Source organism: Macaca nemestrina, chromosome 1 (assembly GCF_043159975.1).
Source record: "Macaca nemestrina isolate mMacNem1 chromosome 1, mMacNem.hap1, whole genome shotgun sequence".
Classification (NCBI taxonomy): Eukaryota; Metazoa; Chordata; class Mammalia; order Primates; family Cercopithecidae; genus Macaca; species Macaca nemestrina.
The window spans coordinates 50338112-50365527 of record NC_092125.1 but is presented as its reverse complement, the minus strand read 5'-3'; the positions used below and the strand labels follow the sequence as shown (position 1 = coordinate 50365527).

The 27416-nt window shown below is 36.4% G+C and overlaps 2 long non-coding RNA genes across 2 annotated transcripts in view; one reads left to right on the top strand and one right to left on the bottom strand.

Moving 5' to 3' along the window:
• Positions 1 to 27416, top strand: part of LOC105484626 (uncharacterized) — a 540758-nt gene that overhangs the window by 316184 nt on the left and 197158 nt on the right. The window lies entirely within an intron of this gene.
• Positions 1144 to 26382, bottom strand: LOC105484621 (uncharacterized). Its single transcript, XR_989090.3, has 3 exons — positions 26244 to 26382; positions 22774 to 22879; positions 1144 to 1281 (listed from the first exon to the last, which is right to left on the bottom strand). It is a non-coding gene; the product is annotated as an uncharacterized lncRNA (long non-coding RNA).

Sequence of the window (27416 nt, the reverse complement as noted above, 5' to 3'; positions counted from 1 at the left end):
CAGGGATTTTTACTCAATCATTCAGGCAAAAATGGAAGGATAATTGCAGTAATTGGGATTGGAGGAAAGATTGCATATTATATAACAAAGTTTTCAGATAATGTTCATTAACTGAAAGCTAAGTGGTGAAAGAATACAAATGCAAGCATTATAATGCTGTGTTTAAGAGAGAAGCTGCAGCCCATGGCAGCTTAAGAGACGAATCATTGTATAACAGATGTAGTGAGAAAGTGCAGGCTTAGGGTGGCAATGTCTGCATGCATCAGCAAGAGCTGGCTGGAATTTGAGAGGATAACAGATTACTGAAGGTGCATTTCTGTGTTAGAAGGGAAGGGATGGTTCCTGCTTTTACATGAGCCACAAGAGCATCAGCAGAATCTGGGCTCATGCTTTTCTAGGTATTTTTTATGATACACGGAAATTCTGCTAAATCCTGTGGGGGAATTTCTGATTCCATTAAATTTTCACAGTTGTATTTTTGCTGCTTCTTAATTAAGTAATAATAGAGTGTGAAGAAAAATGTACTGAAAAAAAGGATTGTGGCTGTTTCCTCCTCCTAATGGAATTGCTTAGTTTATCTCTGGGGAAGATGGTTCTTTTGTTAATAAAAGCATGGGGTAGGATTTGATACCATTTTTGCTTGAGAAATGCAAGGCTAAGGATGTACTTTGGATGGAGTAGCTGGGAAGAAGACAGACACATACTGACAATATGAAGTTAGAGGTATTTGGAGTTACTATGAGTAAATGAGAAGATAGCATTTAAAAGAAAAGTCAAAATAGAGAGGAGGAGCTCTTAAAGAGTACGTCAGAAGGAAAAGACTTATGGACACATCTAGACAATGATGAACATGTTTGTGGCAGAAAAGTGATAACAAATATCTAGAAACAGTGATGACCTCTACTGAATTTGCAGTATTTCCTTCCTATTCAATACTTCCCCGTCTGTTGCCATCAAGTTTCCGCTGAACATTTTTTTTTTATTTAAAATAGCTTGTGTTTCTTATAATTTGGGGAATTAAAGAAAAGATGTTGTATTGTTTATGACAAGATGCAGCTCTGTGTGGCAGAAAGCTTGAAAGAATGTGGCTTAAATATGATGGGAAGCATGATTGTTTCTCACATAAACAATTCCAGGGAAAAGAGGTCCATAGCAGGTATGGTGACTCTGTAGACAGTCATCAGGAACCCATGCTCCTTCTAGATCTCCACTCTGCCAGCCTGAGGGTGAAGCTCTCATCCTTGTGCCTCCCCATGTAGTCACTCCCACAGAGCTTCTCAGCTGCATTCCAGGGGATAAGACAGAGAAATGGAAGAAGAATGTATTTTTTCTTTCCTAATGAGGCTTTCTGGAAATTCCACAGAACACTTCCATTCATGCAGAACTTTACACACATCTTACTGGCCAATACTTAGAGATAAAGACAATCGGAACACGTAGACTTTCAGCTGACTGCAATTTATGAAGGTCAAAATTAGGACTCTATTATTTTGAGAGATAAGGTAGGAATGTGAACTTGAAAGGTGACAATGTGCCTCTGCCACAGAAAGATGCAATCCAGCATGGAGGGACATGGTGGGCCAAATGGGAACTGTGGCTGGGTGAGCTGGACAGCAGCAGGAAACCAAGCTGTGGAGTGGACTGACTGAGAAAATCAACCCCACTCCAGCCCTAACCCCTCAACCCCGCCCTTGAGAATGTTCAGGAATTTATTGGAGGACACTGGTAGAATTGCTATAGGATGCACAACAAGGGCTCAAGCCATTCTTCTTGAATATTCTTTTTGATCTCAGTAAGACTTACCTGTATCCAGGGGGCAGACATATGAATCATGGGCTAGGAAGTCCTCTTGTCCATTTCTTAGACTATGACAACTTAGATTTTATTTCACTCTCAGAACTCCTTTTTCCACCCACCCATCCCACCTCCGATTTATACTTCTATATTCTGTCATCTGAAACATCTGTTTTGGTAAAAATATCTGATTAGGTACCTTTTAAAGTATTTCTAGCAAACACCATCTCTTTTTTATTAAACAAATATATGTTATATGAATTCAGGATTATTGCCAGCACCTCGGCCAGTTATATAAGTGTTGATCTGTGAATCAAAATTCTGATTTGTGTTGTTGATACCCTATTTATATGCTTTGCTTGGGCTATTCTGGATAAATATGAAGGGATCATCAGGGTTTGTGTTAAGGTCTCTACATGGTTAAGATTCCCAGAGGAAGGAGAAAAATGTGCAAAGATTATTGTCTCAGGCTCCTAAACTGTGCTGCAAGAAGACAAAAAGAAAAAAACTCTCTCTGAGGAGGGAAAAAGTAAAAAACATGTTTTTCAATTTGGGCCACGACAACAAAAATTGGTGTACATGGCGGGTTGCCAGTACAATATTGGTGCAAAAGTCCCTCGGGGCTACTTCCACAAGACTTGTTCTGCGGTCTTGACAAAACGGTGGGAAAAGAGAGGGGTCCATAGATTTTTAATTTTATTGTGATCAGATATGGTTTCAAACCTTTTGCAACAAAACGTGAGGCCTAGTTTTTTTTGACTGTCATAAATTATACATTAATGGTAAAATCACATTTAAAATTAAATAAATTTATTTATGGATCTAATAAAAATCATAGTTAAAGGTAAATTTTGCTCAGCAAAATCAGGAATTATCAAAACTTTTGGTTTTAGAGCCCCCTTTATACTCTGAAACTCTACTAAAGATATCAGAAAATGTATGTATTTTTATTTACAATAATAGAAATTAAAATGTTTAAAAAATTTTATATAATTTATTTAAAAACCAATAATAATCCCATTACATACTAGCTTAAATAATATCTTTTAATGAAATGATTCTATTTTTCAAATAAAAGTTTAGCGAGAAGAATGGCAGTGTTTTACATTTTTGCAAATCTCCTTAATATTGGGTCTAATAGAGAATTGCTGAATTATTGTAACTGCTTCCGCATCCAATCTTTTTTGATATGTTGCTGTGTTCGAAGTAAATGAAGAAACTCCAGTCTTGCATACATGTGTATAGTTTAAAATGGAGGAATATTTTAATAGCTTTTAAAGATAGCTGTGAATAGTCTTCTTTGGAACTACATCCAAACATTGCTGTAATAGTTTCTTCAAGGTTAATTGTAATGTAGAATCTGAAACTATCTCAATACACTTCTCATGACATTAAAATCCACTGATCTATTGTGTAATGTGAATGTTGATTTTGTAATATGATGCATTGAACACTTAGAGAATATTGTTACGCTGAGTTATACAGATCTTCCAAATGTTGATGAATTTCATTATACAATATCAAAAAATTTCATTCATTAATATCACTATCAAAATTCATCAGGCAACCCTTTAAGTATTGGAAAGCTGTCAAGCTAATGGAAGCGTTCACTTGAAGCTTAAATTGTGCTTTTGGCAATAAATACTGTCAGTTGTTTTCCTTAAGTGACAGGCTCATTTTGTTCATTTTTGAGGAAATGTCTGCCAAATATCCAAGTCTGAATAACCACATTTATCTACAAGTTTTTATTTTCAGTAAAAATTGTTTCACAAAATAGCAGCTAGTTCAGCTCATAACCTAATTGCACAATTTTTTTTTCTCACAACAATCATACTTCAGTATGCAACAGCAGGGCCTTATGTATACTTTCCATTTTGTTACACAGAATGGTGACAAGATAAGTACTCAAGGGTCCAGATTTAATAACACTAATACTTTTTGCTTTTGCTGTGTCACCAAGGACATTTTTTTTTTTTTTTTTTGAGGTGGAGTTTCACTCTTGTTGCCCAGGCTGGAGTGCAATGGCGCAACCTCAGCTCACTGCAACCTCCACCTCCCAGGTTCAAGTGATTCTCCTACCTCAGCCTCCCGAGTAGCTGGGATTACAGGCAGCTGCCACCATGCCTGGCAAATTTTTTTATTTTTGGCAGAGATGAGGTTTCGTCATATTGGCCAGGCTGGTCTCGAACTCCTGGCCTCCCAAAGTGCTGGGATTACAGGCCTGAGCCACGACACCCGGCCAAGGACATTCTTAAGTGAAAGTGGATGTATTGGCAGTGAGGAAAGTCATAAAGAAACTAATATGAAACCACTATACAGTTGGTACCACTGCGTTGATTCATCTTAAAATGCCAGCTGTTGAACTCATCATTGTTTTGCACATTCAGTGTAAATCTCAACACAGTGAAAACAGCAAATAATCTTCTTATTAAAATGCCTCTGAGTTTGCTGACCCCCTAAAATTGTCTTGGGGGACTCCCAGGGGTCTGCAGACCACGTTTTGAGAACTGCTAAAGTGTTCGAAGGTATGATTCCATATAACCAGATACCACTGGATTTTAGTGTTCAGTTCTTTTTTCAAACTCCTTGAAAGTTAATACAACATAAATTAATTTTTCTGTTCTTAATCGCAATCAAATAAATAGTTTACTGAGCAAACTTATTTTGGTAATTGAAAATGTCTACTGGTGACAAAATGGTCGAATATTATGTCTTCCCTGCTAATCCTCTTCTTTGAAGAATATAAATTATAGAGCAGCAGAAAGCAGATGATCCTCTCTGAGTTCTATCTTGAAAGATGATGGGTTAAGGAAAAAAATGCTGTTAATATATTATTTAAAATTATATCTGAATAACTCACATTTTCTTCAATGACTTTTGATCTCTTATTTTTTAAGAATGTATTTCAGTCATTCATTATAACTATTAAGCCTCATTATCCAGTAAGATAGATTATTTCCATGCAGTGAGTATACATTACATATAGTCGGAATTGATTTTTTTTCCTTCTAGTTATCTGTGTTTCCCTTTTACTAGCCACAGGGCACAATTTTATTGGAGCGTCCATGGAGCTGTCTTTCAACTTCCTTTGTTCACCTTCTCTTCTCTCCTGGAAACTTCACTTGCCATTCATTCTTCTTTGAAGTGGTCAGCTTCTTTCTGCCTCGTAGGTTTTCTCTCTCCTCAAGTGTGTTTGCAGAGCATACCCCAATCAACCGAGTCCTTTCCTGCCTAAGTAAAAATAAGCCTACAGACCTTTATTTACTTTTTGATATTCACTGAAAGTCTACATCGGAGATATGAAACATTACACAGTCAGCTATCTCATTGCATCTTTCTTCTCCCCTGTTGGAGCTGAGTTGTTCCTATTCCATACGTTTTCTCACCTCCTTGGGGTGCCGTCACTTTCTCCCTTGCATTGCTGGTCTGTGCTTCCTTTCTCTTTCATTTTAGATTCTCACAGTCTAGCTCTTGAACGTTTTATTTTTTTAATCACATATTTAATCATAATTCATTTTTTCCCATCTGCTATGGACTGAATGTTGAACCCCGCTCCCAAATTCATATGTTGAAGCCCTAATCTCCAAGGCGATGGTATTCAGAGATGCAGTCTTTGGGAGGTATTTAGGGTTAGATAAGGTCATAAGGATGGGGACCTCATGATGAGGTTAAAAAGAAAGACCAGAGAATTTGCTGTTCCTCACTCTTAGCCATCTGAGGACACAGCAAGAGGATGGCTCCCTGTAACCTAAGGAGAGAGCCTTCCCCCAAAAGTAACCGTGCTAGCAGGCTGATCGCAGACTTCCAGCATTCAGAAGTATGAGAAATAAATACCTGTTGTTTAATCCACCAAGTCTATGGTATTTTGTTATGGCAGCCTGGGCTGACTGAGACATCATCTATCTGGAAAACGCTTTTCCAATCTGTCAGTTGGACCGCCTACTTTTCCCGTGTCCATACTTGATTGAGCTGCTGAGCAAATCTCACATTTCCAAATGACTGGTGACACAATCTATTTCTACTCATCTTCAGCACTATCTAGCAGCCCTCGTAATTAGAATGTCGTTAGAATGAGAGAAATTAGTGGCTATTTTGATCCTTTTCTACTCTCTTCATACTTATCTGTGTTTCCTGGTCCATTCTCAGAGCAGAGAACGGCTTCTACTTTATTGGAGGAACTGTAAATGAACATATGGTATGGAGAATCTGGACTCTTATCTTTGCCTCTGTCACATTCTGACTGGGCGATGTTGGAAAAACTATCTTCTCTGAGGTATTTTTTTCATCTGCAAACTGGGAAGGTATCAGTGTCAATGTCACAGGAAATTCTGAGTATTAGATAAACTCTAATCACACTGATTGGGACATAAAATATAATAAATTATTATTGATTGCTATGTTTGTTTATATTAAAAAATTGAAACCCTTTTAGGGGAATTCTCTCAAATTCTTGCCACTGTACCTTTAAATGTTTCTATATTTATGTTTATTTTTTAACTTTATCCTTCTATTATAGTGCAATAAGAGTCCTTCCTCAACTTAAACACTTATTCTGCAGCAGTGCTATGCCTTCACATGGTATTTGCTCTGTTACTTTTACCCATTACCTCCTCTCTTCTTCATCTTCTTCCTCAACTGGAGCCTTCCCCTTAACCTTTAGATCTGTACAGGGTGGCTGATATTTTAATATAAAGCTATTTGTTTCCAACTCCCATTATTCTATCTTGTTCTTTTTCTTAGACCCACCAATCCTCCTTCATCTGGCTAATGGTTCGTCATTAAAGATTCTGTTTAGTTGTCACTTTCTCTAGAAATACTTCTGTAATTCCTGCAATTCGGCCTGGATGACTTTCTACTGCGGTTCCTTAGAAAACTGCTCCTTCCTGTTAAAGCATGTATCATGCTGGAGTTGCCTCATTGCTTGCTGGTGTCTCCAAAAATATTGCAAACTCAGAGTCAGGAACCTGTATTTATCTCATTTACTATCATATATTCAACACTGCGCACAGTGCTTGGGATATACTAGGCATTCAGTAACCATTTATTAACTGCGTAAAGAGAAACAGATAAAGCTTATGAAACACAAGTAAGGAAGTTGAAAACGTTGGGGATATTTAAAAATCATGATTTTGACTACTTGCTAACTTACATATTACCCAGGAGCTCTGTTAGAATTTGTAAGATATATTATAAAAGTTAGCGAAATAGAGACCTGGCAGTGGAAAGGCCTAATGCTAATCCTACGTCAAATATAATTTGAGTAATTAAGTGGTCAGTGCAATTTTAAACTTGCCGAATTGCTTCTGCATTTCTATCTGCAGTCAGGCTTATTTCTTCCAACGTGATAATGGTGAAAGGATTTGTGCAAAGACTTTTTTCTTATTTCCAAATAATCCACAATAATATTTTTAAATTCCCCATACTCCGAATAGAACTCACCTTACTTCTAAAGGGAATTTGGGATGTTCTGAGTATGATGCAGAATATATTGATGATGTTAAAAATGTTGGACCGTTGAAAGAGGCCATAAGCCAAACTACCCCGCTCCTTTTGTTTTGTTATGGAAATGGGAAGAGCTTCTGACAGGGAGCATCTTGAAGAACACAGTGTACTACTTTGACTCATAAGATTTTATGAAAGCTATGCTCTCTGAGTTAAATTATATTGCCTGACTCCTAGGACACAGAGGGTACCCTGTGACCAATAAACTGTTTTAACATTTTTTCAGTCATGGTCTCTGCTTCCGTTTTAAAATTACACCAGTCACAAAGAGCCATGATGACTATCATAAAAAAAAAGTGGTGGGCTGATAGTTATATGTAGCCACAAACAAATAGCTCTCCCTGTTTTTGTACATGGGGCTAGACCTTAATTATTAAAATTTCCATCATATAAATCTTAGCAACCTCAAAGTTAAGGAAAGTTTTTCCTCCTGGGAGGAAGTATTGATATAGACATTAGAGGGGAAAAAAGAGAAATACTACAGCTTGATCAGGACCCATGAAATGCTCTCTTACTCAAGTGAGTCATTTGCAATTCAGTGACCCACATTCTAGTTTCATCCTAATCTTCATCTCCACCAGATACTCTGATAATATCACCTGTCTATCCTCCTACATGCAGGTCTTTTCTCCACCTCCTTTTGAGAATAACGGAGGAAAGAAAGAGAGATGTAATTCTCCTTATTGTGCTGTGTGTGGGAAAGTTGCGGAGGCACAACAGATAAAAACCAAAAAGGCTGGACCGATGACCATTGTCTTAGGGTACTTCCTTACAGTTCTCTGGTCTGACTTAATAAAAAATCATGGGAATATTATTTTTAATATTATCCTATTTATGATAATATATAAAAGAATGACATGTTATAATACTTCTCTAACCCTTTTTCTGAACTTAATACTTTTGCTGATTAATCAATGCAAGTTTTAGCTAAAGTTCTTAATTTGCAATCCACAGATTTGGATGTGATTGTATCCCTGTAGGTAGCATTGGTTTTTGTTCGTATACAGGTTCACTTTCCTTGGGACACTTTACTGGATTGCCCAAGGAATTCAAGATTTGGAAAATGTTAAGTATTATTTATATCTCTTCATAAAGATTTATAAATATTGCTACAGATAAAGATATAGCTATAACTCTGTGAACTGTATATTATATAGATACAGTGTGTAGAGTGTCTATCAATTATAGATGTGTGTATGTGTCTATGTACGTGTGTGTACAGATATAAATACTTTGGTACATATATGCTTATAATATCTAGACACATGCATATACTATCAATATATAAAATTGTTGACATTTAGAGATGATCAAGAGTTTTACTGAAAAAGATCCTGAATATGTTGAACATTTTTCTTGTAAGGAAACACAGATCAGAATAATTTTATACAGGGATCACTAGGATGAGAAATTGCTTAGGGAAAGAAAAAGAGATACAGAAATAACTTGCAGTAAAGTCAAAGCACATGAAAGAAAGAATAAAATCAAGACCTTTTGTATAATTTCAATCATCTTATACTTTTCTTTGAATTTTCTTCTTGGTTTGATTTTACTAAAATGACTACCAATGAATGGCCATGCCAATATTAACAATGAATGAACTAAACATAAATAATCAATTTAATTACTGTCTTCCCATCACTCACCATGGACACATGTTCATTTGGAATAAAATCAGGACAAAACTGAGATTTATGTGATTTCTAGAATTAATACCCCCCACTACAACAAATACATAGAGAAAATCCTGAGAATATAGTTATTCTCTGCTAGAAGAGGGCAGAGAAAAATCTACCATATTTTTATCATGAAAAATTTACTGATGAGTTCCACAAACAGTGTTGAGGGCCTAAGATGTGACAATGGAGTGCAAATATTTTACAGATGCCTTAATTTTTTTTTTTTTTGACTGTGCTTTGGATTTGTCACCTCTGTGGCTAGACAAGATAGAAATGTCCCAGGTATTCACCAATTTTACTCTCTATTTAGTTGGGGAAATGTTGTGTTGAACAATCCAGAGAATATATACTTTCAAAGGGTCTCTAAGCACAGTTTGTTCACAGTCAGTGATGCACTTGAGCCAGCAAGTGTTTAATTTCTAACTTAATAAAATTACCAAAATGTGGATCTTAAAATAGAGAGGTATTTAAGAAATGTCTCTTTGGGGAGTGATTGCTATCAACCACATGTAAAGCACAATTGGATATTGCAATAGTACTTACTGTAAAAGAGCATCTGTTCCTGGGCCTATTAATCCTCTTGCTTATAAAAACCATCCACCCCTGAGTGCAAAGAGGAGGGTGGGGGTGGCAGAGCTCACTGCTGGAATCCTCAGGCGGGGAGGGCGCGGGCCATTGAGAGCATCCCTTAAAGCCACTTTAAGGCACTAAAGTCCAGCATCTGTTTGCTAATATTGTGTTTTCACTCTGCTAGGCCATGTCCAGTTTATCCAATCTAATGTAGATAATGAACATGAAATCTTTAGGGTGGCTAAGGACATTTCCTAATGAATAAAAGAACCTTAGAAGGGGAAATGATGATAATGGATGAAGCAGTGTTCTTTGAATCACTAGACTAAATAAATTGGACATGACATAATAGCTTCCTGTTTTTGCCAGAGACTCACTCTGGCTCCTTAGAGAGAAATTCAATCATTTCTGTTTCGGTCAACTCTTTATCAGCTGTTAAACTATTTGATGAATAGCTCCAGCGAATATCCCGGGGCCTGGAATTTTTATGAATAGCTTAAGGTGCTTGTCTATATAACAGAAGAATTTAGAATGTTTTGGCCAAGCATATTTTCCTTGCCAAATCTTGTATCCAAAATTAATTGTAATCAACTGATGTGCCTAATTGGTGTCTTTTGAGAGTTGCCTTCATTTTCATTTTTATATTGCAGTGGACTAATAACAATGAAAACACATTGGTGGTGAAGAACACCACCATCCATAAAGCTGAATCATCCTCTTTTAAGTAGATGATTCATTTTAAAAATGAGAATAATCTTCTGAAGTTCCAATTAGGTTCCCATTTAAATAAGAGTAAAATAATAAGTAGTTCTTACACAGTGCTTATTATCTGCTGAAGTCCTAAATGCTTTACATATGCTAATTCATTTAATCTTCCACAAAAACTCTAGTCACAAAAACTCTATGAGGTAGATAAAATTAGTATCTCTGTTCTACAGATGAGGAAACAGATCCAGAGAGGTTTAGAAACATATCCAAGATCACAGAGCTATCAGGTAGTGAAGTTATGATTTGAATTATAAAGCCTATGCTTTTTAACACGATGTTAGTACTTCCTCTCGAAAATTTATAATACCAAATAGGACTATTTAGTGTTGCTGATTTACTACCTGGTAGTAGAAAGGATAAGTTGGAAAATATTAATGTCATTACTAAATAGAGGAATTAGCACTGAAATCCAGTAATACTTAACCCTGTTGATCATTTCCAATTAAAGATGTTTAATGCACATGACCTTATGCTTTTTTAAGGCTGCAAGGAACAGAGATAGGTTTGGTTACAGTGTGCAGTGAGGGTTTTGATGAAGGAAGAACAAGAAATAGACTGAAAAGCTACATAGGCCCTACACTGAGAATGTAATTGTAATTCTGTAGTCACACCTTGTGAGAAGTGGAACTTGGTTCAGCATTCAGCATTACTCTGGTAATAACCTGGTTATCTTGTGTTGCCTCCAGGAGGATGAGTCCATCATTCTCTTTTCTTGAGCTCTGCTAGTTAATGCCTTTGTCTCTGTTTTAACTGCTTTTCCTTCTGCTGCTGCTAGCTGACTGTCTTTATATGTTTCATATTCCAACTCCCTGAGAGAGGGTATTTGTTTTAGTTGAATTGTCACCATCCAGTCTAAGGGCATTTCTTATGAACAGAATCCTGTGACAGTCCCCTGTGGATGGCTGCCTTAGGATCCAACATCCATTCCTGCATCAGACAGTTGTGGCCAAGATTGACAACTGATGCCTTAGAAATTCCTGGGGCTAATTCTCTCAGAAGAAAGCCAAGGGCAGTTAGACATTCAATGTATTATGTCAAAACTGTACTTACATATATTTTCCCCCAAATTACATAAATGCTGACCAGCCTAATAGCTTTTCTCAATTAAGCTTGATATCAATTATAATTAATAAAGTACCTGTTTAAAATAAAGGAAAGTAGTGTTTTCTAAACACATCATTAAGGTAAAATGATTAGCTAAGTATTAAATCTGAAGAAATATTCTACAGTATGTATGAATGTAAACCTACACAGCTAACTTCCTAATCCTCACCCTTATTTTCTTACAAAGATTTAAGAACAGAGAGCAGATGTGTCTCTCATTGAAGAACTAGAAGTTTTATGTTGAGGTAAATTCTTTCACATAAGCCTTAAATTATTCAATTCTGTTGCTACTGGCTTCCTTTTATTTGGCTGTTAAAAAAAGAAAGAAAGAATTACTCTCAAGTTCTAGGGCACTACATGTCTTTCAAATTTTAAAAATTGCCAGCTCAAGTAATAAGATACATTAAACAGAAAGGATTCAGTCCCTGCGGATGGGTAGGTGTCCTCCTGTGTGTATTATTGCCTTAACTTAGTGATGGCACTTCCTGATGGATTATTCACCTAAGCTTCTCTCACTAGCAGGCATCTTGTATCCCCCTGTATTTTTGTGACAGTTTAATATGGCAGACCTCCAAACTGATCCTCATGTAGTAAGGAAAATGATCAGTTGGGAAAAGAGGAGAAAACTAAAATGGGAATAAAAATGAGTTGTGGTTACCTGGAGTTTTCTCAGAAAACTGAGATACCCAGGTCATATATTTTTTTAAACTTTTCTTTCTTTTGTTAAAATTTGGTATGTTTTGAAGTAACAGGTCTTCATTGATTTACTTCTTCTTTAATCTTTACTTGATGGATGGATTCCAAGCTCAATATGCCACTTCTCTTTTGTTACAAAGAATTTTATTTTATGTTTGCCATTAAAAAATGTCTTCAGTACACTTTACCTGAATACAAAACTGTGTTGTGCATTTTTCCCCCTACTGATCTCTGGAAATGTGTTGTGAATCGTCTGTTGTACTAAATTCTGGCTGAACTTTGGTTCCAAGTAGCTTAGAGACAGCTCTGTGCTGCTTATTAGTGGCAGGTAACGGAGAGGCTCGCGAAATATTTATAAGAAATAGAATCAACTGGATTAGGAGTTGGGAGTGCACCACTAAATCGCACCGCAAGTTGAGGTGGGTCGCTTAACCCCTTAACCCTCAATGTCTTCATTGGTAAAAGGGATAGATTTGTCTTTGTCCTCAGAGGTGGTTGTGAGTTTGAAACCTTAGTACCAACTGTTTGGGACATGATGCCATTTCTGGGCCATTTGAAAATACTGTTTTTATTAGTTGAATATAATTCCCTAAGAAAACTCTAGTAGCTGAATAATGCATTGTTGGGAGAGAAATCTTCCAGTAAAACAGCTAGCATAGAGATAATTTATCTTGAATTTACCCGTGATACCACAGAATATCAGACTTTTATAGACAGAAAGGATTTTTGTAGCTAAGTATATGCAGATTTTTATCTGAGATGCTATGGAGTTTTCATGTAGTTTCCCGAGAGACCCCACGGATGTTATGGAAAAAAGGGGATTGGATGTTTTCCTTCTCCATTTTTAAAAATAGAATTCAACTTTTTTTTCACCAATTCTGTGTCTCCAAAAGATTTCAAATGAAGTATTTTGCCAAAGCATATGTGAAGATCACCAATCATACATCACAAATCATATTCAACGTTCTCATTTACAGAATAAACTGATCTCCAAATCTGCCCCTCAATTAGGCGAGTCTGTCATTTTAATTGACAAAAGAACTGTAGCGTTTTCAAAAAATTTGCTTAAGATCCTAGAGTGGTGTTTTTCAACCTTAGCCGCACATTGGAATCACCTTGAGAGATTTAGAAATCTCAATGCCCAGGTGGCTTCCAGGCCAATTACATCAAGTCTCCACAGGTGATTCCAATGTGCAGCCAAAGTTGGAAACCACTGGCTTGGCAGGAGGGAGAGGTGACTTTGACTTAAGTTGGTAGGAAAGTGTTTATGGAGAAAGTGGTTTCTGAGTAGGATTTGAAAGATGCGCTGAATTTTGTTCAGAAAAAACATGGAAGCATTTAAAGTGATATAATAATACTGGTTTCAGAGACTAAAGAGTAGTTAATGTAGAGAGAGAGCGAATCAGAAGTATAGGATGACATTACGAATCAGAAATAAATTTAAATTTCAAATTCTGGCCCTATTATCTACTACCTGTATAAAGGTGGCCAAGTTACCTAATCTCTAAATCTTTTTATTTCCATCTATAAAATGAGAAATACAAGCACCCACTGATAAGGTTTAATAAAGGTCAAATGAAAAAAGTCATAGAAAACACTTCCCTCAATGTCAGATAATAGAAAGTGCTCAATATACGGCTAATACCAAAAGATTTTTTACCAGCTGATTTCATTGAAAGTTAAGGAGAGCCACTAATGGAATTAAAGCATTTAGGGTCAGATTGTGGGAGCCTTGAATGCCAAGATAAGCAGATTTTTCTTTTCCCTTTTCTTTTCTCTGTCATTGAAGCCTGTTTTTGAGCACAAGGCCAAAGCAACCAAAGGAGTATGTTGAGATTTGTGCAATCGCAGTGTGCAGGAATGATGGAAGAGAGCAGAAAGTAGAGGCTGGGAAACCAGATAGGGAAGGTGTACAGTAGCCTAGGAATGGACTCCTGAGTTATAAGAGTTGAGATCTGTGAGGAAAATTTGTAGATGAGATATTGTTCAAGAAAGTTCAAGTAGAAGACAGTAACTGGCAGTAGGGAAATCTGAATGAAAGAAAAAAGTCAGTGACTTTAAGATAGAAATAGTGACAGAGGAGCCCAAACCCAGTTCAGATGAAGAGACAAGGCGTTCATTATAGACCTTTAAAGTCTGAGGTTGGGGCAGAACTGTTAAAAAGAAGGAGAGCGCAGAGTGGAAATGTCATGTGAACCTCAGGGGGAGGGTCAGGCATGACAAGAGAGTTTGATAACACTCACAGTCATAGGCATTATGATTGATGGGGTGAGAGTACAATCCCACAGGAGAATTGGAAAGTCAGAGGAACACAAAAATCATTCATATTTCACAGGTGGCTCAAAATTTGCCTTTTACAACCCTCCGTTTCATTCTCTCTTCCGCTTTCCTGCCATTTAATTTCTTAATCACTCTTTTCCAAAACCCATTTGTTGTTTCAGTCCCTCTGGAATGACACTCACTATTTCTAATTTTCTTCTATACAACTGAGATTTTGCATATTTTATTTCTCATTACTAAAATGTTCTTCTACTCTTTTTCTCTTGGGATACTCTTCTAGGTCCTTCAAAACTGAGATAATATTTTTTTCATCCTTTTTATAGCCTTCTCTAATTTTACCAGTAATATTCTTCTTTTTTATTAACACTTCGTGTATATTTTTACAATTACATAAGTTAAAGCATGATTTCATGTTTAGTTTGTTTCTCCAACTAGATAGTAAGTTACCCCTAATATGTTAATTGGTTTATAATCACAGATGTTTGACAGACTTATTGAATAAATGAATGAGTATTTCTCTCACATCTGTGTCAATACTCATGCTCTAAGTCTCTAGGGTGTCATCTGAAAATGTATGCAAGTGTTTTGTTTTCTAATAAAGGCTGACAAATACTGCTGGTATTTGACACATAAGACCCAGGAATGCTAAATATTCTGCAATGTATGAGACACTGCTTCACAGTGAATAATTATTTCTTTCTAAATGTCAAAAATGGATCACTGGGAATGCTGATCTAAGGAATGGTAAGTAGCTACTACCAAGTAAAGCAATTGAAGTGGGCAAAGTCTTCCTCAGTTGACAGCATAGGCTGGTATATCCCTACTTGAGAGGCAGAAACAGGTATGCAGTAGTTTCTAAGTACTCTGGGCAAGAGAGAAAAACATTGGGGGTAGGGAGTGATAAAGTTTTAAATGAGTTCTGCTCTTGATACTATTATTAAATGACACCAGTAAGCTCTTTTTTACTCTAAAATGTAAATTACACAATTTGATTAAACATTGGAAAAGATTGTACTGCAGATCTCACAATAATCAACTGCTTGTTTAAATTCTGAGCCTCTTGACAGTTGCCAGAAGAAGCAGTCAGTATAATTTTTTAACATCCTCAGGATAGTGAAAAGTCCTTGAGAAGTGTTTTCTAATTAAAATTGTTTAGATTCCTTCTGAAATATAATTATTTAATATATTTGTGTTGTAACAAAATTGTATTGAATCAATGTCAGATGATCCCAAGAGCCAAAAAAAAAAAAAGAAAAAAAAATGTTTTCTGTTTTATGAATCATCTTAATTTGCAAAGAGTCATAGGATTATTCCAAAGAATTTCATTGTCCTTTCACAGAGTTGTTTACCCAGTACCCCGTCAGAGCTGCATATTTACTAAGTGGCTTTCTATGGGGCCATTTCCTATTCATTTATTATGCATCTTCCCAAGTTCAAGGCAAAGGTTGCCCCCACAGTGAAGTCATTTAGTAAAAACACAGTATGAGCCAAAGCAGCCTGTTTCCAAGAAGTCTGTTATTTGGCCTCTCACGGAAAGAGGGAACTGTTCTCAAGAGCACTATGAGAAGTGGGACATGCAGTCGGTGGTCCACTCTTGTGTGCCATAGGATTTCTGAGTCGTGAGTGCAGAGAAATGATCTACCTCCTAGCAGTGCTGAACCATTGTTGCTGTGGCACTCTAGAAAATTCAGTGAGAAAAATAATTTATTCTATAACTTTTTTCCAGGAACTGCTTCTAAAACTTTTTCAAACAGATGATATCATTCAGCTGGTCACCAAAAGACTTTTAAAAAAAATCTGATACAAAGATAATAAAGATGCAGACATTGTTCTCAGTTTTGGAAAGGGTAATGTAACAATACATTGTGTCTATATCTCAGCCCTAGGCCTGTCTTCAAAACACATACTAGAAATTAAGCCCTTTAAAAATGTCCACTTATTATTTGTTTTGTAAACCTAGTGACGAATGATATTTATGATCCCAATATAATGCTTAAGAAATAATTGTTGAACAGATGCTGGAGTATAGTATTTTTAAAATTTCATTTTACTTTAAGTTCTGGGATACAGGTGCAGAATGTGCAGGTTTGTTACATAGGTATATACGTGCCATGGTGGTTTGCTGCACCTACTTGACCCATTCTCTAGGTTTCCTCCCCTCACCCCCCAACCCCCAACAGGCCCTGGTGTGTATTGTTCACCTTCCTGTGTCCAAGTGTTCTCATTGTTCAGTTCCCACTTATGAGTGAGAACATGCGGTGTTTTGTTTTCTGTTACTGTGTTAGTTTGCTGAGGATGATGGCTTCCAGCTTCAACCATGTCCCTGCAAAGGATATGATCTCATTCCTTTTTATGGCTGCACAGTATTCCATGGTGTATATGTGCCACATTTTCTTTATCCAGTCTATCATTGATGGGCATTTGGGTTGGTTCCAAGTCTTTGCTATTGTAAATGGTGCTGCAATAAACATACGTGTGCATGTGTCCTTATAGTAGAATTATTTATAATCCTTTGGGCATATACCCAGTAATGGGCTTGCTGGATCAAATGTTATTTCTGGTTCTAGATTCTTGAGGAATTGCCACACTGTCTTCCACAATGGTTGAATTAATTTACATTCCCACCAACAGTGTAAAAGTGTTTCTACTTCTCCACAGTCTCACCAGCATCTATTGTTTCTTGACTTTTTAATAATCACTACTCTGACTGGTGTGAGATGATATCTCACTGTAGTTTTGATTTGCATTTCTCTAATGATCAGTCAAATGTTGAGCTTTTTTTCATATGTTCAATGGTTGCATAAATGTATTCTTTCAAGAAGTGTCTGTTCATATCCTTTGCCCACTTTTTGATGGGGTTATTTGTTTTTTTCTTGTAAATTTTTTAAAGTTCCTTGTAGATTCTGGATATAGTATTTTTAAAGTTTTCTGCAGCAAATTAAAAAAAATATTTACCAGGACAGTGTCATATGAAAAGAAACCACAAGGTGGCACCAGAGTATGTAAAGTTACTGTATTTACTGTTATTCTAAGACAATGATAGGATAACGTTCTTTTAAAGGATATTTTTAGATTTTCATGTAAATGACGTAAAAACAGGATTAACATTTTAAATTTCAAATGTTTTCTGGGTCTGGGTACTATTTGGCTGTCAAATGTGAGAACACACTAGGTAAGCATTTTAGATGACAAAACTGAGGAGAAAGTCAGAAATGGAGGGCCGAAGAAGGGATGTGTGATCATAGCATTCCCGAGGCTGATGAAAATGACTACTTTGCTCTAAACAACACAAAATCCATATATGTATCTATTGACATGTGTGTATATGTATGTATATACATAAATCCATTAATTGTGTACATTGATTTTACAAATACATTTTACATATATTATGTATAACATGTATGTCATGTATAAAACATAGTATTATCTGTAATATATGCTATATGTAATGTTATCTATATATCATATAGCATACACACACATGCACCCACACAAAGCAGTAGATCATTTTCCTCAAAGGAAGCTCGCTGAGTTATTTTGTGACTCCATGCCTTTCCTAGAATTGCTCCCTGTCTCACATTCCTGTTCAGAGGCCATTCAAAAATTCCTTCCTTAGTAAAGCACTTCCTGACACCTGCCCAGGGAAAACCTATTACTTGCTCTATAGTTTGTGCCCCATTGTTTCCTTACCTAGTTTTATATCAGCATCTATGCCTTTTCAGTGGACCTATTTATTTTCTAACCTGCCATATTTTTTATTTAATTGTACATCCTTTGAGGAAAGAACTGTGTCTTGTTTGCTTTTGCCTCTGAGAACCTGGTACATAATGGGAATCTAAGAAATGTTTCATGAATGAATGTCAGGCATTTCATACTGACAGAGCAGAATAAAAAAAAAAGCCACACAGAACACAGAATGTACTTTAAATAATGGTCCCAAAGTGAACATTTTCTGGCTAATATTGTTATCAATCACATTTAATCAATAACAGTGAGTATAAAATCATAATTAAATTGCTAATATCACGAATGTGAATATTATCATTAAATGGTTACTATTCTTCCTATTCCTTGGGGTGTGGAGTAAAATAAACTAATTTTAACAAACATGAAGGTTAGAGAGATAAACATTATTTTAACCATTTTGCATATTAACATTAACTTGTACTTGCATAACTCTCCACCTCCTCATTCGCTGCATCTATAAACCGAATCAAATAAAACTAGACTCAACACTGATCCTTCCATATGCTGGTTGGCACTCCCTCATCAGCTAGAAGTTTAAGTTTTTTGAAACCCCTGTTTACAAACCTTCTGCTTATTTCCAAATAATGCTGCAATGCTAACATCTGAGCCAACAAGACTTACTTTTCAAGAACCAAATGCTCAGCTAAAAAAAGATACAGTATCTTGGAGTTATGTGAGTTAATGAATACTTTTGTGAGTAGTTTAGTTTCTTTGAAGGAAAAATGTTTCAGATAACACATTTGTATTGTATAAAATTGGAATAATATTTTCAATGGCAACATTGTAACAAACAGTATTTAAATTTCCATTGTAAAGCTAGAAAATGGAATTGACTAAGATCTCATTTCTGCTATATATCAATATGCTAAAATAACACATACACACACTCATACATGCCCACACTTTCTATCTCCACTAATTGAGGTCTTAAATGAGTTGAGATTAAAGACAGGTAATGATACTGCATTCTGACCAAACACAAAGTCTCCCATGATGTTCACTGGACAAACTGAGAGGCAACATACAATCTGCGCACTGCAGCTCCAACTCTGCCATTTTCATGGACTTTTCCAGGTTTTCTCAGACTTAAAAAGTGAGCTATTTAACACTGAAAATCTAGAAGAGATATGAACATTTTCTGTGTCTTCAAAAGTGATGCTTGTTCTTCCCAGGAATGTGAGAAAAATTATTTCTCCTTCATAATGTATGTAGATTTTGTAGAAAGAAATTTAAAAATATAGATAGTAGAATCTTAAATCTATGCATATAAACCATTGCTCTAAACACGGACAACACTAACTGCCACACATTTATTCACTGCAGAAACAGTCCCATGCATACTCTCCTCTCTGTATCTCTATTTCCTCTCTCGTCCGGGAACATACATACGTATTTTGGTTATTCCATAGTTTATGTCCTCTTTTAAAATCCAGTTTTCTGTGCATGAGTTATGTATCACTTTGATGAATCATTTCCACAAACCTTTAGCAAATACAAATCTATTTCTTTTATTAACAAAGTATTTCAGGTACCTTACTTCCAGAATAGAGGACAAATGAGTGATTTGTGAAAGTTCCCTCTATTTCATGACACTATATTTTGTCCTCTCTGCCTATACTTTTGGCTGGTTCTCTGATTAACACAATGTTAGGCACTCAGTGGCCAATTATTGAAAGTTTGACTAATGAATAAATGCACCATTTGCCCAGTTGTTGAATTAAAGACTTTGAGATGAGAGTTGTCAAATATATGTGTTTTGACTTCTTACATTGTTTATAGAAATCTCAAAGTATGGGTTATTTTATATATTCTTTTCATGTTTATTCAGTGCCTAGCAGAATTTTCTTACCCAAAGAATGTATGATAATGCTGTCTTTATAATTTCTAATCCTATAATTGTGTTTGAATGGTGGCTCTATGATTTATTAGCTGTATTAATCTTTTTTTTTTCAGGCTGGTTTCCCTTTGTAAAATGCAGAGAATAGTAACTGGCTAATAGGTTTCTTTAGAAGATTAAATGAAATTATATGATAAAAACTGTTAACAAACTTTATCCAGTCATTTATTGCTGCTTAATAAACCACTTCTAAAATTTAGTGGAATAAAATGAAAACTATTGTATTATGCTCATAGATTCTGTGGTTTAGGAACTGGGGATGTCTGGTACCTCAGAAGGCTCAAATAGCCAGGGATGCATCAAATGCTGGTGGTGCAATCATGTGCAGAGTTTCTTATGTACACACATAGTTGTAATGACTTGAAGAACAAGCTCTTCTGTGGCGTCCACTGGGGATTGTAAAGTATCCTCTCTACTTGGTGTGTGCTTCTTGCAGCATGGTGACTGGGCTCCAAGAGGGAGTGTCTTCAGAGAGGGTATGTGGAAAGCAAGCATTCCAAACAATGAGGTGGAAGATGTGTGGCTTTTCTGACCTAGCCTCACATTTCACAGGAAGTCACTTTCCCTATTTTGTTTAGTTACGAACTGTTCACTACATCCAGCCTAGATACCAAGGAAAGGGGAACTAGACTTCATTTAAGAATGGGCAAGGTCACATTGCAGGAGGACCTATGGGTGGAAGACATTTTTGTGGTCATCTTTGTAAAATGCAGTCTGTCTAAATAGTGTTTGGCATATACTAAGTAACCAAAAACATTTTGCTATTCTTGTAAAGGGTCCTATATAATTACAGTGTATACTTATGGATATATATATATATATATATATATATATTTAGAGAGAGAGAGAGAGAGAGAGAGAGAGAGAGAGAGAGAGAGAGATGCAGTCTTGCTCTGTCGCCCAGGGTGGAGTGCAGTGGTGCAATCTCTGCTCACTGTAACCTCCACCTCCCGGATTCAAGCGATTCTCCTGCCTCAGTCTCCTGAGTAGATGGGATTACAGGTGCATGCCACTGCTCCCGGCTAATTTTTGCATTTTTAGTAGAGATGGGGTTTCACCATGTCTGTCAGGCTGGTCTTGAACTCCTGATCTTGTGATCTGCCCACACCGGCCTCCCAAAGTGCTGGGATTACAGGCATGAGCCACCTCACCCGCACTACTTATGGATACTTTTGCATTTGTAGTCTGAGCAATAGGCTCTGAGTTTAATAAGAACTCTGAATTCAGCACCTGGGACAGTGACTCACATAACTGGCTCTCAGTCATTATTCGTTGAATGTATTATGAATGTTTTGGTGAATGAACTAGTTCTATCTCCTGATCACACATTTGAGTTATTGATCTTCAGTGCCAACTGACACCTTTTCCTGGAATGAGCTAGAAGAGTTTGTCCACTGAGATGACTAGAGCCTATAGATTCGTGATTCTTACATGGTGAGACAATGGTGCCCAGTTCTAGCCGGGTGCCTTCCCTTTATCTTTGGGTAACTTATGGCAACATTGTGAAGATGTTTCAGCCCTCTGAGGTTAGGAGGGACAGAACGTTTTCTTGTTTGGGCAATTTTTTGTGTACACGTGTTGTAACTTTATCTTAGTTTTCTTTGCTATTTACTCGTGTTAACTTGCCTTCGCCTATTACTCAGTCCTTGTTTTTGTTTGATTTGCTACTTAAGCTTCCTGCCTTAGTAATCTTACCGAGTAACATGACCTTAAAAACCGGTCTGTGTGTATCTGCCTGTCTATCATTCTGCCAATCAATCAATCAATCAACTTATCAAAAACTGTTACATACACATAATTTCTAGTCCAGGCTGTCTACTCTTCATCTTCACTTGTCTATTTTCTGATTTTCCACTGCCCTCAGGAACTCATCAACCTGCATCCAGAGACCTCCTTCCCCTTCTGTCTTTATACTTTCAGTTGCTCTGGTTGAAAATTATCTCATTATTTCTGCCTTCTCTTTTTCTCCTACTGTCTGATTCAATACGCATGATAATTTTTTTTTTTTTTTTTTTTTTTTTTTTTTTTTTTTTTTTTTTTTTTTTGAGACGGAGTCTCGCTCTGTCGCCCAGGCTGGAGTGCAGTGGCCGGATCTCAGCTCACTGCAAGCTCCGCCTCCCGGGTTCGGGCCATTCTCCTGCCTCAGCCTCCTGAGTAGCTGGGACTACAGGCGCCCGCCACCTCGCCCGGCTAGTTTTTTGTATTTTTTAGTAGAGACGGGGTTTCACCGTGTTAGCCAGGATGGTCTCGATCTTCTGACCTAGTGATCCACCCGTCTCGGCCTCCCAAAGTACTGGGATTACAGGCTTGAGCCACCGCGCCCGGCCTCAATATGCATGATAATTTTCTTGGTTCTGCCTTTAAAATACATTGTCACCTTTCTCACATTCCATGGCTGTGGCTCTGATCCATTCCATTCTCACCGTTCTCTTGCATTCTATTTTCATAGACTCCTCACTGGTCTCAGCACTTCTGCTTTTTCTTCCTGCATTCTATTTGCAATGAAGTGGTCAGAATGATTTTTTAAAAATATAAACCAGTTCACGTCACTTCTTTATTTAAAACCTTCCTATCCTTCTCAGTGTCTCTTTCTCTCTAACTCAGACCTCAAGTCAAAGTTCTTACAATGACCTAAAATGCCCGAGAAATCCACACCTTGTCCTCCACCACACACATCCCCATATGACTTTCTTCTTGGTTTTCTCCCCCATTCTTCACCGTATCTATACTGACCTTTTGCCAAGCACGCTCTTGCTTTGGGGCTATTGCAATTGCTCTTCCCTCATCTTGAATTTCTCTTCTTCCAGGTAGTTCCAAGACTGGCTCTCTCCTCTTCAGGCTGTTGTACAAATGTCACCTTTTCAATGAGTCCATCCTGATCATTCTACTTAAATTATAACTACTCCAACATTCTCCATCATCCCTCCCCGCTTTGTTTTTCCCACAGCACTTTTTCACCATCTGACAATTATTTTACTTATTTTGTTTCTTATTAATTCCCTTACCAGAAAGCAAGTGGGATTTTTGTCTTTTTTTATTGAACTTAATCTCTCTGAGATCCTAGCATGATGCCTTTCTCAGGGACTCAGGAAATATTGATCAAATCCATGAGTAAATTAATAACATCCAAAATATTATTATATGTTTATATTCAAATGAAATAAACTTTGTCATCTATAAGATATTTATCAAAAATAATACCCATCAAAACAATATGTATTTTTTCCGCAAGCTAGATTGTTTTAGTATTCTAAGTTTATTTCATGTTACTTTGCTTTCCTAAGAGTCTTGACAGGCTATTGGTCCTTTATTAAATGTTTTGTGCTTATTGATGCAACTTTTCTAGTGAAATAACTTATGAATTTAAATTCCAGGAGAATCTGACTTAATTTGTATCTTCATTTAAATATATTATTAAAAATGAAAATGATTTGCATAATTTGGGAGATATTGTTATGTATTTTCAAAATATGATCTTGTAAGTTATTTTTTAACAAACACAGGGAAGTAACGATTTCTACTGTAAGACAAATTGAGACCAAGAGCAGCCAATACTACAAAATTATAAATATTCTGGTGTTATATATATGTTTAATATAAAAATACTTGACCAAGTGTAGATTGATTCTTCATGCTTAAAAACAAGATCAAGAAAATAATTTAGCAATCTTCTAAACCAAGGGTAGTAACAATTGTGAATTATATGTATCATGAAATTTAGATGGATAGTCTGGCTATGTGATTTGCTTTTTAAAAGCTTATATGAAGAACTGTGTAAATACTGCTATTTACTGAGATTTCTAACAAATGAGGTGCTTTACCTCTGTGGATTTCTCATAACAGCCAGAGAAAACATATAAACCAAACAAAATAGAACATTCATTTTGTTTCAAAAATGAACTGTTTTGCTATTTTTAAGGCACATACATGTGGTTCTGTCACTTTTGCTGTACTTTTAATTCAGTTATCAATTTTGATACATTATTTGAATATGCTAAATTTAAATTTGAGTTGTAAGGAAGACATGATTGGTTAAAATTTAGGAATATTGAAAATTGAGTAAACATTTATGAATTGGTTTATTTATAATCACAAAGTTTTCATTAGAGAATTACATATGCATGTTTATTTCTACAATATAATTAATTTTCTGTGATGTTAGAAAAGTTTCTTAAGGTGATATACTTAATAAGGTGAATATAAGAAAAAAACTTCTAATTCAGAAGGGATTATGCCCTGTTAGAGTATTCTTCAGGCAAATGATGAGCTTTATAGCAGTGTATTAGTCAGGGTTCTCCAGACAGATAAAACCAATAGGATAAATGGGTGGATGGATAGATAGATGAATACATAGACAGATGACAGACAGATAGATGAGGGGATTTAATAGGAAAATTTGCTTTTTTATTTATAGAGGCTGAGACATCTCACAAAAAACTGTCTACAAGCTAGAGAATCAGAGAAACCAGTAGTATGGCTCGGTCCAAGTGTGAAGGCTTCAGAACTAGGGAAGTTAATAGTGTAATTCTCAGTCTGGGGCTGAAGACCTGATAACCCAGGGGAATGCTGGTACAAGTTACAGCATCCAAAACCTGGAGAACCTGGAGTTCTGATGTACAAAGGCAGGAAAAGAAGGATATTCCAGCTCCAGAAGAGTGAGAGAGACAGAACAAATTTGCCTTTCCTTTGCCTTTTTGTTCCATCTGGGACCTCAGCTGATTGGTTGGTGTCCACCCACATTGAGGGTGAATCTTCATCACTTAGTCCACTGATATGCATACCAATCTCTTCTGGAAACAACCTCATAGACAACCCATAAACAATGCTTTAGCAGCTATGTGAGCATTCATTAATCAAGCTGACCCCTAATTTAACCACCTCAAGCAGAATAACTAATGTAGTTGGTCTACAACACAACCTAAACTGGGATTTAGACTATGTAAACATGTGTGGAGAACTGATGGGGGTGAATCGTGAATGAATCACCAGGGGTTTCATTGAGTGGGGAACTCTGAAATCCCCTAGTTGGTCCTAATAAGCAGAGACAAAGCCAGTCATGATGGGCTGTACTTCCCAACAAAGCCTTGGTTGTTGTGGAAAGCAGTGGTCCTGAATTTAGAGTGGTGGCTGGCATATGAGTTCATTCAAGGCTAATTGCTTGTGTCTGGGACTAGAAGAAAAAGTAAACAAAGACTTAACTACCTTTTTTTTTTTTTTTTTAACTGAAAGTATTTTAAAATCTTGATAGAAAAGCAACATTACCTTGGGATTTCTTACACAAAAGGGGTGAGAAGTATTGGCTCATTTTACCAGAGACCACTCTACAGCTTTGACATTTGAAGAGCCCAGATGCAGATTCTGCTGCCCCATAAGAAAGAGTAAAGGAGCATCTCAGAGTTTCTCTTTGCATATAACTTCGGAACTCTCAAAAATATTTTGAAAAAGAGGCCTTGGCAATTATTTCGGAATCTATGATGTAAGTGTTAACAAGAGCATGAGAATTTGAGCTAATATTGTTTGTATGACTTTGTTCCTGTGATGGTTAATTTTATTTGTCAGTTTGACTGGGCTAAGGAATACCCAGACACCTGGTAAAACATTATTTCTGGGTGTGTCTATGAGGGTGTTTTCAGAAGAGATTAGCATATGAATTGACGTGCTGAGTGAAAAATCTACCCATACCAATATAGGCAGGCATCCTCCAATCTTTTGAGGGCCTGTGTAGAAAAATAGCCACAGAAAGGGCAAATATCGGCTTTTTCTGCATGTTCTGGGATATCAACCTCCTCCTGCCTTTGGGCATTGGTGTTCCTGGTTCTTAGGAATTTGGGCTTGAACTGGAGCTAGACCACCAGCTTTCCTGGGTCTCTAGCTTGCAGGTAACAAATGGTGGAACTTCTCAGCCTCCATAATCCGGTAATCCAATTCCTCATAATAAATCTCTTTGGATATATTTATACATATTCTATTAATTCTGTTCTTCTGGAGAATCTTGACTGATACAGCCCCCATCAGCTGGTGAGGTCCAGGGAGAATCATATTGCACTAAAATCACAATAACAACTTCTGCTTTATGGGACTACACACAATGGCTGTATGGCTACCCATGTCTGGTATATAATAGTTACTCAATAAAAGTTTATCGAATGAGTAAATATTTAGAAATAATAGAATACCACCAGAGGGCTAAATAAAAAATCTACCTTCTTTGGAATGCAGGATTTATATTCTAAGGACTGAGTGTGAAATCCATCAATGAGACTAGTTCTGTGATCTTGATAAATCATCTCCCTTCTTCATGCTCATTTTTCCTCATGGGAGTATAAAATGGCGACCTTGTTAGAATCAGATTAGATCATCGTTTGGCCACAGTGTGATGTAATAGGAAAAATTCTGCAGAATGTTCCATGGTAACATCGCTTCTCTTTTGTGTTCTTTCTTTAGGTCCCAAGTGTCAATTTTCATAAATTCAGGACTCTGACTTTGTATTTCTGTTTCTTTCAAATCCAACATTAATTTATGTATATGAATATATTCATACTTATTCAAATTTAACAGTAATATACATTTCCCCCATTTTTATGCTCTTTTTAAACAGTTATTGAAATACAATTTACATACCATAAAATTCACATTGTAAGACTACAATTCAGTGATCTTAGTAAATTTATAGTGTTGTGCAACCTTCATTACAATCCAATTTTAAAACTTTTCTGTTTTTCCCAAAAGTTCCCTTGTGCCTGTTTACAGTTAATCCCTTTTTCTGCTCAGTGATATACAGTTAAGCACACGTATTATATCTTTCACAGATAATTACATTTATCCTCCGTTTTAAAAAAGCTTCAGATATTAAAGAAGAGATATCGAAAGAATAAATTATTATTAACCAAGCAGTCTGAAATCAAGTAGCACAAGTGACTACTTAAAAAAATGTTTCCACAGCACAGCAGCTGTAAGTGTCTAATGTCTGATTTTTCTGATAATATGTACTAGGTATCTTTAACTCTCTATCTGAGGTAGTACTAAGGTGTCAGTGGTGCTGTCGAGGAAGTGATCTACTCAGTAACAATTCTGGTGTGGATTTCTAAGAATGCTTCATATCTGCATAGAATGTTAAAAAAACAAAACCCAAAAAAACATGTATTTTACTTCTCCCTTTGACATTTTCCCAACTATGTCATGTTGAATAAGCTATTTGAGGTCACTGAACTTGTTTCTCATCTGTAAAGTGGGAATAATATTGATTTTTCTTTTGTTGCTTTATAGGGTTGTTATCACAGTAAACAAAATGTCTGTGAAAAGATCTTGTAAACAATTCTACACATAGGTTAGTTTCCCCCTCATTATTAATAAGTACCAACTGTGTTTACAGTGAA